Here is a 16,148-nt window from a genome sequence, read left to right on the forward strand (position 1 = left end):
AGATATTTGCAAATGACATATCGGACAAAGGGCTAGTATCTAAAATCTATAAAGAGCTCACCAAACTCCACACTCGAAAAACAAATAACCCAGTGAAGAAATGGGCAGAAAACATGAATAGACACTTCTCGAAAGAAGACATCCAGATGGCCAACAGGCACATGAAAAGATGTTCAGCGTCGCTCCTTATCAGGGAAATACAAATCAAAACCACACTCAGGTATCACCTCACGCCAGTCAGAGTGGCCAAAATGAACAAATCAGGAGACTATAGATGCTGGAGAGGATGTGGAGAAACGGGAACCCTCTTGCACTGTTGGTGGGAATGCAAATTGGTGCAGCCGCTCTGGAAAGCAGTGTGGAGGTTCCTCAGAAAATTAAAAATAGACCTACCCTATGACCCAGCAATAGCACTGCTAGGAATTTATCCAAGGGATACAGGAGTACTGATGCATAGGGGCACTTGTACCCCAATGTTCATAGCAGCACTCTCAACAATAGCCAAATTATGGAAAGAGCCTAAATGTCCATCAACTGATGAATGGATAAAGAAATTGTGGTTTATATACACAATGGAATACTATGTGGCAATGAGAAAAAATGAAATATGGCCCTTTGTAGCAACGTGGATGGAACTGGAGAGTGTGATGCTAAGTGAAATAAGCCATACAGAGAAAGACAGATACCATATGGTTTCACTCTTATGTGGATCCTGAGAAACTTAACAGGAACCCATTGGGGAGGGGAAGGGAAAAAAAAAAAAGAGGTTAGAGTGGGAGAGAGCCAAAGCATAAGAGACTGTTAAAAACTGAGAACAAACTGAGGGTTGATGGGGGGTGGGAGGGAGGGGAGGGTGGGTGATGGGTATTGAGGAGGGCACCTTTTGGGATGAGCACTGGGTGTTGTATGGAAACCAATTTGTCAATAAATTTCATAAAAAAATAAAAAAATAAAAAAAAATAAAATTTTGGAACATTAAAAAAAAAAAAAAATTGGAGCAAGTCACTTCAGCACCATTGTATTCCACAGAGCAATATCTAAATGAATCAGTGTTTAGAAACATGAGCCAACTCAGTAGCTTTCAGGGCAGAAGAGCTAGCTTGAAGAAAACATTTTGCAGCAGAATCAGGCAAAGGGAAAATAACTTATCAGGTGGGAAATATCCCAACTCAATTATTGTGAAATCTCCACCTGTCCAACTCAATAATCATTTTAAAAACAATAAAAAATGTTGATATTACCCCTCATTAGTTGATGAGTCTATTATAGCTCGAACGCTAACATTTCTTTATTGAAGATTATAACATCAAAATTATATATTTGCGTGCAAATTATGACTTGCACTAGATGAATATTATAGCTGTCAACTAACTGCCTTTTTTCCTATAGCTGGCAATGACTTTTTTTTAATTATCAAAGACTTGCCTTTGTTTGGTAGCTGACCTAGAGCCCCCATTTCTATTTATACCAAGTTCATATATTCACTTTATGATGCTTAGTAGAAGGTACCTTTTAAAAGTACAAATAAATATCATATCTCTGGAGAAAATGCCATGCAAAACATAGCTATAAATGGGCATTATTGTTAAAAGAAAAAATAAGGCAGAGAAATCATTGTATTTCAAAATGGTAAAAAGTTTATCAATATCCCCCTATTAGCAAGCTGCTAGATAAAGCCGTTCTAAATTAGATTCACCCTTCTTAATATCCCTTTGCTCCTCTAAATTTATTTTTTCTAGAGTAGAGCTTGAACATATTATCCAATATTGAATTACAAAATGACAAAAGAAACATCAATTTCTGGGATACCCGCTATTTATACCTTGAAAAAAATGAGAATAATTACTATATCTATTCTGATCCTTTAAAGTTTTGTTGGAAAGTATTGCGAATTGTATATTCACCTTGACCTTGAGAAAAGTAACTTTATGGTAGACTTTCATAATCTCTTTGGTAAAGGACTTTGTTTTATTTTCATACATTTTGACAGAATTTTCAGTCAATTATTACGTAGGAATTACTTTCCTGATATATAAAAGTAGAAAGAAGAATTTAGTACTGAGTTTATTGCATCATACTTCACGCATCTCCTGACTTAAACTATGATCTGCCAAGCATTTTATTTATAGTGTGTTTTTGTATAAGGTGACCATTCAAGTAATAGTTTTCTAAGGCCTCCTGTCAAATACTCATCAGGTTCACCGCTTCCTTTCTCTCTACCCTGTCTTGCTCAAGATGTTAGCAGAAGAAAAGCAAGTGACAAGAGTTTATAGATAGAGAGATCTGTCTCAACCTAGGCACCAATGAAATAGTGAATATGAAGCTTTCAGTTTTCCAAAGACCATTAGTAAGGAAACAAACAAACGAAAAGTAAAAACAGTACAGGGTGAGATGGGATGTTTAGGGACATTAAGAAGAGGAATCATGTCACCTTTGCCACTCTACTATAGCCAGAGGGGTTGGGGTCTGAGAATGAGACACTGATCTGCAAAACTGTGATGGAGTTTATTGTTCCAGTATCTTGTTTTCCTGGGGTATAAAGTATGGATTTGATTCACTAACATTAGTCCTTTTATATTCAGTACCAAAGAAAAAAGGAAAAAGAAAATAAAAAGGAATTCTGAATACCAACTCCAGGCTGATTTTAAGGATTACAAATTGATGCCAATACTTTTTATAATACTAAAACATTTTAGGTGTATTTTTTAAAATATTATGTAAGCTATGTATTATTTAACATTTAAATCAGCGTCTTTTGGCATGATAATTAAATAATGAAATATGCAAAGTTGTCGGCATATTTTAGTATGTAAAAATGATTGCCTGATTTTATAATACTTTGGGATAAAAGTCTCAATACCACCTAGAATGATTTCACACACCTAAATGTGAATGAAAATGAAATGACTAGGGATGATTGTCAACTTTTTTTTTTAACTATGCATCCCACTATTGCCAAATGTGACATCAAAATTTCACAAATCAAAAAGCATATTAGACCTTTCCTGACAAGATGATGCACTTCCAAACTCACAGGCAGTGATTCTTTTAAAAGTCATCACCACAGCCACTTTACGAAGGCTTACATCATTCTGGTGACACTTCCTATAGTCTAAACACTATCATTGCAGAGCTGTTCTGAACATAGCCTGAGGTACCAAAGTGAGGAAGGACATTTGTGAGGCCTCTGCTGTGTTTGGAGAGAATGAGGTTAATATTTTCCATTCACAGCGAGGGTCTGCAGGCCTGTGTCATTGATACAGAGACTGCTAGGGAGAGGGAAGCAGGGCTGGGAATTACTTTCCCCCTTTTCCTTCTGTGAGCAGTATGAGGAATATGTCTAAAAGGATGAGTCGATTTAGCTTGGAAACAGTGTAAGATTAAATTTCTTACTCTCTTTCTTCTCTTTGCAGATTAAAACTCCTCTACTACCTGTAAGGCAACAACTTGTCTTGGAGATTCAATTCTCTATTTTCTCTGGGGAAATACAAACACTAACTTGATCTTTATTTAGCAGTAATCTCTAAAATATGGCATGTGTACACAATTACAGTGACTTTGTAGCTGCTTTCAAAGCGTCCTCAGCCCCTACAGAGAATAACATACATGTTGATATTGAACTAGTCAGGTTACTATCATACCCACTTATTTGTGCATTTAGTAGCCTATTCAGTAGTTTAGTCAGGCTTTAGAATTTTCATTCAGCAAGAATCAACTATCTATAGCATATGTAGGTATCTGAAAAAAGCACATAGATAATAATATGTTTTGTGTCTTAGAGGAAAGTTAAACGTGAAAAAATGATCATAATAAGGGACATCTGGGTGGCTCAGTTGGTTAAACATCTGACTTCGGCTCAGGTCATGATCTCATGGTTCGTGAGTTCGAGCCCCCCAACCAGCTCTGTGCTGACAGCTCAGGGCCTGGAGCCTGCTTCAGATTCTGTGTCTCCCTCTCTCTCTGCCCCTCCCCTGCTCATGTTCTGTCTCTCTCTCCCTCTCTCTCAAAAATAAAATAAACATTAAAAATTTTTAAAAATGATCATAATAAAACTCACAAGTAGAATATTTGGAGTGTGAAAAAAATAGATCCTGAAACACAGATTTTTAAATCCTTAAATTCTATCCTTCATAGGCCACTTATTATATAAATGTTTTGTTTTTATTTGTTTATTGAGAGAGAGAGAGAGAGAGAAGGGAGAGCATGTGAGCATGGGGGAAGGGCAGAGAGAGAGAGAGAGAGAGAGAGAGAGAGAGAGAGAATCTCAAGTGGGCTCCATGCTCGGCACAGAGCCCAACATGGGGCTCAGTCTCAGGACCATGAGATCATGACCTGAGCTGAAATCAAGAGTTGGACACTTAACCAACTGAGCCACCCAGGTGCCCCTATAAATGTTCATGTATTTATTATATTTTATATATATGAATGACAAGGTCAAGAAAAAAATAGATTCTATTTGACTTTTGACTATCATCTTGTTAATCTTAAGATACACTTGTGGTGATTGACATTGGAACATATAGAGAATGTCTCTTTGTGAGGATAATGGCCACAATGGGGCTAAGAAAGCAAGCAGTCCAGATAGTCTCTTTTTGCTTATTTTTGTAAACATCTAATTGCCCTTCAGTCCTTTATATTTCAGCATAATAACTGTGAAAAAAAATCTTCCCTGAAAAAACACAGCATGCAGAAAGAAAATGCAAACACACAAGAGAGCCAGGAAGCTTTGCCTCTTGCCTTGCACAGTGCTGATCTTCGATTGCTGCCCTGAACCATTAGGACAGAAGGATAGAGGCCCAGCCCCAGCCTTTTGTGCTTTTTGTGTCAGGGAAGGGGGAGGGATATAAGCTAGAGAGACAAGAGAGCAAAAGAGGCAGGGTGGGTAATGAGTGAGAGAGAGGCTTCTTAACTGAGAACAGCCTGAAACCTTCTCATTTCTCTGCTATTCTGGAGGACGCGGGGACCCATTCAAGAGGCCACTTGAAAGGCTAACCACTACTGAATGACTTGCATAATTCAGAGCTTTATTTCTACCTACTTTGGAGCGGAATGAGGTAGGAATGGAGGAAAGGAAAGAGATGACTTGCCTAAAAGCCCACAAGTTATAACAGAGGTATTGGCAATGTGCTGTGGTCATTTGGAAAGGAAAAAGGGATTATGAATTGACTTTATGTAGGGGGATCAAGAAAGGCTTTAGCAACAAGTGATAATTCACAATAGGCATCCCTAATATTTTCAAAGATAACCTGGAGCAGCTCTAATCATCAGGCCATCAGATTCTGCTAACTAGAAACATCTTTCTGAATCCAGTAGTTTACTTGTACTGTAGTTTATTATAACTTTTACATTACTTTAAGATACACTAATGTCAAAAACAGGTTTACTAAATAATAAAAGCCACAGCAATTTGATCAGGAAAGCAGTAAATGGTGTTGTACAGCTGCAATGTGCCTTTCATCATTTTTAAAATTTACTTGCATTTTAATTACAACCTCCCCACTATTGCTTAAGAATAGTTGTGTGTACTGCTATGTAGAGCCCTAACAGCTACACAGAACTACTTTGGCAGTATACACACACACACACACACACACACACACACACACACCATGATGGAACCACTCGATATACTTTCCTTTGTTCTGTCATCTGATCCTGACACCTGGACACCTCTGTATATGATAATGAAATGTGGTATAGACAGAGGCTATAGTTGGAATCAGAAAATCTCAGTTTCAGCCTAACCTCTGTTTTCTCAGTTTGGAAATTGGGTAAGTCATGTAATTTCTCTCCTTCACCAAAGTTGTGATCATTAAATCAAAGAAAGCAAGGGACACCTGGGTGGCTCAGTTGGTTAAGCGTCCAACTTCAGCTCAGGTCACGATCTCAGTTTTAGCTCTGAGATCACAGATTCTCACGTCAGGCTCTGTGCTGACAGTTCAGAGCCTGGAGCCTACTTCAGATTCTGGGTCTCCCTCTCTCTCTCTGCCCCTCTCCCACTTGCATTCTGTATCTCTCTCTTTCAAAAATAAATAAACATTAAAAAAAATAAATGAAAGAAAACAAGATACAATTTGATATGGTCATAAGCTAGTGATATTATTATTGGGAAAAATTTAGAGTACTCATACTTCCTAAACTATAAGAAGTTATGGAATTTCAAGAAAACACATGAAAGGATGATATTAAGCAAAGGTATTTGTAAATAAATGAGATTATAAACACACTGTTTTCAAGACTGTCTTAATATATTTATTCAACTTCTAATTTCATTATTCATATTTCTTTTTTAAATAACTATAGTCTTGTATTCTAGTTCTAGCTAATAGAAAGGAAGAAAAGCATAGAATATCCATGATTATTGCAATTTTTTTTACAAATTCTAATGACATATACAATGTTCCACATAGTATCATGTTGATTTTGATTGTATTTTGACTTACAATTTTGATTGTGCTTTGATCACATATTCTTTTTTTTTTATTTTTTTTAACGTTTATTTATTTTTGAGACAGAGAGAGACAGAGCATGAACGGGGGAGGGTCAGAGAGAGGGAGACACAGAATCTGAAAGAGGCTCCAGGCTCTGAGCTGTCAGCACAGAGTCCGATGTGGGGCTCGAACTCACGGACCACGAGATCATGACCTGAGCCGACGTCGGCTTCTCAACCGACTGAGCCACCCAGGCGCCCCTAATCACATATTCTTAATTTAATAATTTTAAAGTGGAGAAAAATGTTTAAATACTTAGGATATTGCGTAAAAATTAGGCAAAACGTAATAAAATACAAATAATTATGGAACGGTGATAATTCTAACCTAATAAATGAATGATGATTTTCAGCTAAAATTTTTTTAAATAAGACTTATGATTTATTTGTATGCAGCTGTAGCATATTCTAAAATCAGAGTTATGGGGAGCCTGGCTGGCTCCATTAGTGGAGTATGTGACTCTTGATATCAGGGTTGTGGGATCGAGCCCCACAATGGGTGTAGAGATTACTTAAAAAATAAGATCAGAGTTATAACTTCAAATATTTAAAACTATGATCTTCCTATGCCATCCACAATTTTTAAAAAGAAAACAGGCCTCTCATTTTATAGAAGCTGAGAAGTGTTCGAAAACCAAATAAATGGACTTCGGTTTCTGATTCCACATGTAAGGAGTTGAAGGTTGCCACCCCATCATAACAGCAAACAAATAAACAAAACAACAACAAAAACCTAAATGGCATGAAAAATCAACAATTATTAGATTTATAAGAAAGGGGAGGGGACGCCTAGCTTGTTCAGTCAATTAAGCATGCAACTTTTGATCTCAACATAGTGAGTTCAAGCCCCACCTTGGATGTAGAGCTTACTCTTAAAGAAAAAGGCAAGAATAACAACAAAATAATAAAAAGGAAGGGGGAGGTAGCAGGGCAAACGACTGTGATTGGAGAGAAACAGGTGAACACAGGATTCCTGCTTACTAGAGATGACGATAAACTTCAGGAACCAGTGTGTTGGTAGGAAAACCTGAACTTTAACTGACAAATTGCTGAAAACTCAGCATGGAAGCCAGTGAGAGTTAAAAACTCCAGGGGGACCCAGCCATAGAAGGGCTCCCAGTTTTATGAGATTTATTTCTGAGAGCTTAGCCAGGTTCTCAGAGTAAATATTACAGAAAAATCTCCTGATGCCAGAGCATTCTGTTCTAAACAAGGCCTGCCTTCAGGAGAAACTAGTTAACCGAAGCCTGCCTCATCTGCTGCTGTGGGGTGTTTGTATCACAGCATAGCAGACCTGGGACAAGGGAAATATCCATCCCCAGTCCACTTTTGCCATCCTGTCCCAACTAAAAGAAAGAGAAAAATACTGAAAAACATTTGTGAAGTCAACAGTCCAAAAGCACAGTTTCACTGACAGACTCGAGACCCTATCACAGGACTATAGGCTGCTTCCCTTATCCCCACATTTTACCACCACATTACTAAAGGCCTAGTGAACCATTTTCTTTTACCTTGCATGTTACATCCTGTTATCAAGAAAAATTACAAAGTATACTAAAAAGGAAAAAAAGGAAAAAAAAAACATAATTTGAAGAGACAGAGCAAGTATAATAGAATTATAATGTAAGTATAGTAGAATATATAAAAATATTATTTGAATGTTTCTCATCTGACCTTAATAAAACTGCTAGTGTACCCTTTCTGCATTATTCTATTTACTAGAGGACATAGCTACCATCATATAACTAAACAATAAAAAATAAATAATTTACAAATGTAAATATCTACCTCATGCAGTACACTATTTAGTCACTACTAATAGGCACTACTAATATTAGTCACTATTAATAGATATGTATGTAATTCAAAGATTTCAATATGGTGTTTGTAGTTTTTATATTAATATCTAAGATTTATTTGCTATGTAATTATAATAAAATCTATCATTTCACATATAGAAGAGCTCATTAATCAGCACTCAACCTACTGCCTTTCCAGGTATATTCACTATGGAGCTCTTAAATATCTTAGTTATGAGAATTAGAACATATTAAGCTAATAATTTATTCCTGGGCTCATAAAGTCATTTGATGACTTGACCTTCAGAACATATTTATTAGCAATGAAGAATATACCAAATACCAACTCCTACTTATCTATAATACCAAAGTAAATTATTAATAGAAAAGACAAATTTTAATCAATCAATAACAAAATTACACTATGGTGGTGATTTTCATTCACAGGTACAGAGATGTAAATACAAATGAAGTAAGAATATGAATTTCTAAACTTTGTAATTGTTTTTTTATATACTAAAATAGCTTAAATGTCCTACAGAATTCACTTCAAGGTTCATCTGTTTACTTAGTCTATCGCCTGAGGGAGTGTGGAAGGAGAAAATTTATTTGAGAAGAAAATTAGATAATCACTGGGGGGAGTTGATTGAATGCTGACAAAGTGTCAGCAAGTTGCTTCTTTAATTTATGGTTTTAATCATATGAAGTTGGCTAGAGCTGGGAAATGTGCACATACTTTAACCAATATGCCAAGTTTCACAGAACTTAACATTAAACTTTGCTCAACTAAAATTTTAATACTATATTCAAAGTTCTGTTCATTCATTTATTCATTCATCCATCCTTTAAATAATTATTAAACATTTGCTATGTACAATGCTTTGGAGATCTGATTGGTAAATAGCAGGAGCTTTTATTTTAAAGGACTATAAGGAAGGAGGCTTCCCAGAGAAAATTATATCTATGCTAAATCTAAATGGATGATTATAGATTAGCCAGATAAAGTCAGCTGGAATAGGGGAAAATATGTATGAGATAGGGAAGTAGATATTTTAGGCAGAGAAAATAACATATATAAAGCTCTGAAGCAAGCAAGAATATGCCACAATCTGGTTTAAGCTAGTTGGCATATAGATTATGAGGTGGAACTTTATGCACATAGACATATATAGCATTTCAGCCATGTAAAAGAAAATGAGACTATGTAGTGAGTGAAATGGGAAACCACAGAAGAGCATTTACTTGTGAAAAGTGTAAGTAGATTAGCATGTTACAAAGATCACTCCAGCTATAGAATGGAGAATGTATTGAATGGAAAAATAACTAGAGGCCAGAAGACTACAAGGTTGTTACTGTAAAATACAAATGTGTGCCTGGCAAGTAAGCTATGAATAACAAAGACAGAAGAAGTAATAGTTGTAAAAAGACATATTGGATATTGAATTTTTGTGCTGTTGGTGTACATGAGGAGAGAGAATTGAAGTCAAGAAAGATAAGATACCAGCTTTGTGATTTTGAGAAGAAGTGATAATCCCATCCAAAACAAGAGTGACAAATTAATTCTGATCAATAGGTCATTGCAACCTGTAGATTCAGGCTGAGAATGATGTTTGCTCATCTGTATTCCTGTGTCAGTCTGGTTCAGGCTGCTGTGACAAAGTACCACACAGATTAGGTGGCTTACAAACAACAGAAACATATTTCTCAAGAATAAGTGTTTCTCATATTATTTGTAAGCCTTGGGTTGATGTCCAGAGTGCTGATTTTTTTTTTTTTGGTAAATTTTGTCCATTTTTATGCTTGTTTTTGTAGAAGGGGTTTCCTGACCTCCTCACTTAAACATAGTGGAAAATTCCTCACCAGCACTGTCAGATCATAACTTATAAGACCTTTGGTAATTCAGAGTGACTGAGGTAAATATTTGTATTATGGTAAAAGGTAAAGGACAGATAAAGCTTTTCCAAAGACAGAATATACAAGACAGCTCAATGATGTAAAGTCAACTTTTTTGTTTACAGTGGCTTGGAAAGGATGAATCAGGTTTTGAAAATAGTCCAAATTTTGTAACGTACATCTCTACAATTCTCTCAGTCATTCTACCCTTCCTATGTCAGTACAAATGACTAGAAATGCTAAGTGCCATTTAACTTTGTTATGTACTTGGTTGTTAGTTTCTGACACTTGCTTACTTATTGAATGGCTAATATGATACTGGATGGTAGATGAAAAAAAACCACCACTCCATTTGACCCATTTAGGCTGGCATGATCACTGGTTTGTTCTCATCAGGGTAGTAACAAGACCAGTTTGAACCTCAATAGATATTAGTTGACTTATGCAGCTTATCTTTATATACATATATTTTCTGGGAAGATATATTTAATTCATGTATTTATCTAACAATTATTTACTTCTCCCTCCCTAATTTACTAGGCATTTTACAAGTGTTAAAGATCTAAAAAAGAATAGGAAATGGTCTCACTCTTCATAGATTTCACAGAAAATAAAGGAGCATGTAAATCTGTTATTGTAATTGTGTGTTTGTGTGTGTGTGTGTGTGTGTGTGTGTGTGTGAATAAAACTATAATAGAAATCTTTCAGAGTCCTAGTAAGTAATAAAAGGAGAGTGACTAACTTATACATAGGGCAGGTAAAGATGGTCAGCAAGGACTCACAAAATCATGTACTATTAGAGGATTTCTTGTGCTCATATGGATCATGGGAGTAAGATTTTATTCACATGGCCAAGTCATAGACAACATGGCCATTCTTGACATCATTCACAATGTGTACACCCATACACATTGCATAACTAATATATTTCAATATGAATATAGTTAATATTTTATATATATGCATTTATGTCTCAGTTACTTGTAGTTTCCTGAATACCTACACATAATCTTTCCTTTGTTTAGAATTTCCAATTTTTGAAAGTAATTTAGGTACCAGATATGCTATTAATTTTTGATGAAATACTGTACTTTATTCCTTTAGCAATATCTATCAATGGAGGATGCATAAACTATTTTTGTACTCATTTTCTTTTATCATTCAATTCTGCCTATTCACATTTTATTTCTGCAAATAAAAGAACTTTATTTTTTCCTCTAATTTGATTCTTTAGTTAAGCTTCTAATGTGTAATTCCATATATCTCTATCTCTTACACTGATTAGCTTAATATTCAATCAAGGATTCAAAAATGAGATATTCAGTTTATAAGCCAAATATCAATAAATTTCAAAGATGTTTTACAGCAGTGAAAGCCATTTGAAAATTATCAAAGATGTTTATATTATTCTGATATATGCAATGTTGGACGTCATCTTCCTAAAAGACAATACTATTTCAAACTGTGAAATCTATATTCCACTCAATTCAGCATTGTTTTCTATACATTTTCATTACACTCTTTAAAATAGTCTGTCACACCTTCTAGATAGATGCAAGTTTGCTGTCATCGGTTACCAAAGATGGTGAGAAACATTTTACTATAAGCGTATTATTAGGTAATGCAAACCATTAAAATTTTTTTAATCTAATTTTCTCTTCAAAGTTTGTGTTCATTTTGGATTTCAAGCAACCATGTACCTCTAGAGGGTTTTCTGTGCTCTAGTTGATTCCAAGTAATCATTATCAGGAAAGCTGACTTGACCCAGTAAAATTGGAAATGTGTTAACATTTCAAAGAAAAGCAGACATAGTAAGATTACAATATTTACACCTCAAATAGAAATTACAATTAACACTATGATACAAACTAGGCTTCAAGTGATGATACAGACCATTCAAGTGCAAACAATCACTGAAAAAAACAAGGTGACAGTTAGCAGGTGAACATGACTCAATGAGCTGTGAAAATCAATTAACCAAAAATAGCTTGTTCCAAAGAAATGAAAGAGATCAAATGAATCATATGTTAACCTTTAACCCATGTTTGTCCTGAATTATACCTGCTAGACAATTCTTAGTTTTTTTTTCTCAGATATTTTCTCCAAAGACCATTTCGTGAGAGCTGTGTGTAGAAACCATTCACACACACACAAACACACACATGCTAGTCACCTTCAATAACATGCATCTGTGTTTATACTTTCCCCAGTAATTCAAAAATACCTTCAACCATGAGATTTTATTTACATTTGGTAAAAATCTTGCTCTTAGACTTTACTTATCAAAATGGCAATTGGATATTTTTGCACTTTTAAAAATAATGCAGAAAGTGTCTATTAAAAAGATATTCTGTATCTAGCCCCATGTTTCACTTTACAGAAAATATAAAACAGACAAAAACATGTGCCAAGTCACTGCACTTTTCCTTCATCTCTTCTTCTCTTCCTCCCTCCCTCATACTCTACATTTCTTTCTTCTTCTTTCTTGCTTTTTTCTCTTCCTATCTCCTTCACTCTTAGAATACAATTATTATAAGTATAGATAAATCCTCAGTGGGGAGATACTTTTAATGGAGATGTCATTGGTAGTTATTATATGTGTAATAGTGTATAAACAAAAATATTGTGGCCAAAACTGAATAAATGATTGAACTTACCCTTACAAAAAGACTTTAAATTTAGCTATTAGCAACTGATAAATGAAAACAATAAAAATAAGTTCTAAATTATATGATAACTATTTATAGGATTGCTTTATATGACTTGTAAATTTTCAAAAGTTTTTAATTTCAATCCCAAAGAATAGTTTAAGAAATAGTCATTATAGTATAGAAGCTAAAATTAAATTGTAGCAAAGTCCTCAAGTATGTATAAGCCTATAATTCAGGGGCTAAGTAAGGACTCAGTGTTACAGTTACTAATGACCTCCTAGAACATCTTGCTAGAAAATGTATGGCCAGACTCTTCTTTTAGAAAAGTTATTTCCAGGGGTGCCTGGGTGGCGCAGTCGGTTAAGCGTCTGACTTCAGCCAGGTCACGATCTCGCGGTCCGTGAGTTTGAGCCCCGCGTCAGGCTCTGGGCTGATGGCTCAGCGCCTGGAGCCTGTTTCCGATTCTGTGTCTCCCTCTCTCTCTGCCCCTCCCCCGTTCATGCTCTGTCTCTCTCTGTCCCAAAAATAAATAAACGTTGAAAAAAAAATTTAAAAAAAAAAAGAAAAGTTATTTCCCTTGAGGGTATTTTACTGTTATTTTTAATCTCTTTATCATAAGCATTAGTTTCAAAGCAGAGAATAAATATGTAAAGGTAGTTTACTATCCAGACTCTTTTCTCCCATCATACTAGAAGTATTGCTGGTTGATCAATCATTTCAGGTTATCAGTGATGTCATATAAGGCCCAAGCTCTTTGTGGGTTTTTCCCATTCTTGGTATAACTTTCTTGCTGAGGCTAACACTTAATGATTATAAAATGTCTGCTGCAGCTCCAAATGTGGTGTTCATGCAAAAGTACATCTAAAGACAGGTAGAGAAAGAGAGATTGAGATTTTTCTCTATTTTTTTTTCTGTTCTTTCATTTTCTTCTTCTTCTTGTTAATAATCATTTTCTTATTTAATTAGGGACATAAAGTTTTCCGAGAAGTTTCACAGCTCATATGACCTATTTATATTTATTTATTTATTTATTTATTTATTTATTTATTTATTTATTTTTCTTTGTCAGACAGTGTCTGACACACTGTTTATTCAAATGATAAAACTAAGACACTACTAGAATGTAAGGAGGAAGTGGATATGAGTTGGTAGAGAGTGCCTGTCACTGAATCCTTTATATTCAAGCAAACAGAGAAGCTTGATTTTAAAACATTTTTGTAGGGATATATAGCAACGGATATATAATAGCATTATAAACTAGTGATGCTAATCTCATAAAGTATAAAAGGCAAGAAAGTGGAAGAGAGAAATGCAGGAAGAGAATGGAAACTGAAACATGTAGTCTATATTCTGGTTCTTAATGGATCTCCCACTGGTAAGCTGACACATGGTTTTCTCATCTATAAACAGGGTCGGGAGGAAAGTATGCCTGAAATTGGAAAGGAATTGGATATGGATGAGGACTATTGGAAGAAATGTAGAGGGGGAATGAAGGGATTATTTTCTAATGTAACACTTGGGAATTTTGAATATTAACATATATGTGTATTGTATAAATGTAATTTGACATATAAATAATATGTATACTATCTAAATATGTATCTTGAAGTAGCTGCCATGGAATTGGGGACTCGAGTGAGTGCTCTCTTCACAGTGAATTGCTGAGAAAGGTGCTTTCAATCTCTAGCACAAATAATTTAGGGACTTTTCAGGAATGTATAGTGAAAGCTGTACATTTAGCTCCAGGAGTTACTGCTGCTCTGGATAAAAATGCCTCCATCAAGAACCAGTGCTGGTGTAAATAGCAAATCCAAGCTAACTTGGCGGCCACTGTCACCAGCAGGAGTGACAAAGGGCTCTGCTGGGTTGTTACCAAGAGCAACTGCAAGGGACTGCCTGATGGAAATAGTAGCAGCAGTCCCATTGTGGGACTGAAGCTAAGCCTCGCTACTTCCTTTAAAATATTCGGAGCATGTTACCTTGAGAATTAATCAGCTTGAATCATATTTTTATCGGGGGATTGGGTAGAAAAGATGGTTGATATTTCATTGTTACCCTCAATGAGAAGAGAAAATTACAACTGCTTAGCAGGAAATCTGGTGGGATAAGAAACTCAGAAACATCTATTACGGGTTTAGATTATCCATACAGACCATAAAATCTGTTTCAGATTGCTGGATAGAAGCATGTGTCCTGGGAAAGGGACTGATGATGCACATCTGAATAAATAGCATATTATTATCATCATAATTATTTTTCAGTTATACTTACAGTAATATTGAAATATTTTTGGTGATTTAGTCCATATTTACGTGAACTCTATGTGGTTTTCTTGGCTTATAAAAATATGTGTTAAGATATTTTTAACAATATCAAGTTGTGTTCTCACCGTGAGGCAGGTAAATTTTCAAATTTTTAATTTAAGAAATTGAATATATTAGCTTATGTTCATAATATTATTTTGATGAAATGCAAGAGTAGAGGCACAACTATTAATACTATGTGTAAGATATATAAATAATAACAACTAAAAACATACTCAGGGATTAATTTTTCCCTTTTGACATGAACTTAGGGTAAGCTAACACTAATAATGCCAAAATACTTGCTTTATCAAGGCTGTTATTCTTTACTCTGACTGGGAGGAATTTAAGATTTTGAATATATTTCATATTAAAAGTATGCAGTTTGGTTTCAAGCAACACAGTCTTAATATGAATCTGATCATTATTCACTGCTAACACTTCTATTTTTTTAGAGTTTCAGTAAACAGACATTCCCAAAAGCCACCCTACCTTTCTAATCTTTTGCTGCCCTGAAAAGTTCTTGTTAGACCTCAGGAATAAGATATAGTATCACTAGTAAGCAATATACTCTCACACTATGTGATTGTCAAGAGAGCATTCACTTTGAAATGTCTGTCCCATTCCAATACATAGGATGAGACCACAGGACTTTCACATACTTTTGCCAAGTGAATTTTAGATGCAGGTCTTATAAATTTAATCATGCAGTGTACTTATGAGTAGATGCATAATTTACATTCTGGTAATTCAAGTACTAAAATGCCTATGAGGGTAAAAAGAAAAAAAAATGGCATAGACTTTGGCTTTTTGAATGTGAGATTGTTAGTAGTAATCAAAAGTCAAGTACACTCAGTTTGTCTAAAGATTTCTTTCTTTTTAAAGCTGTTCCACATACATTGTATGATTAATATTGGTGTCATTGTCAATAGCATCAATACTGAACAATATTAGCAAAAGCAAAATGTCCACCATTGCAATTTTATTGTAAGAAGCATAATAGTATATAAGT

This window comes from Lynx canadensis, chromosome A2 (assembly GCF_007474595.2).
Source record: "Lynx canadensis isolate LIC74 chromosome A2, mLynCan4.pri.v2, whole genome shotgun sequence".
In the NCBI taxonomy this organism is placed as follows: Eukaryota; Metazoa; Chordata; class Mammalia; order Carnivora; family Felidae; genus Lynx; species Lynx canadensis.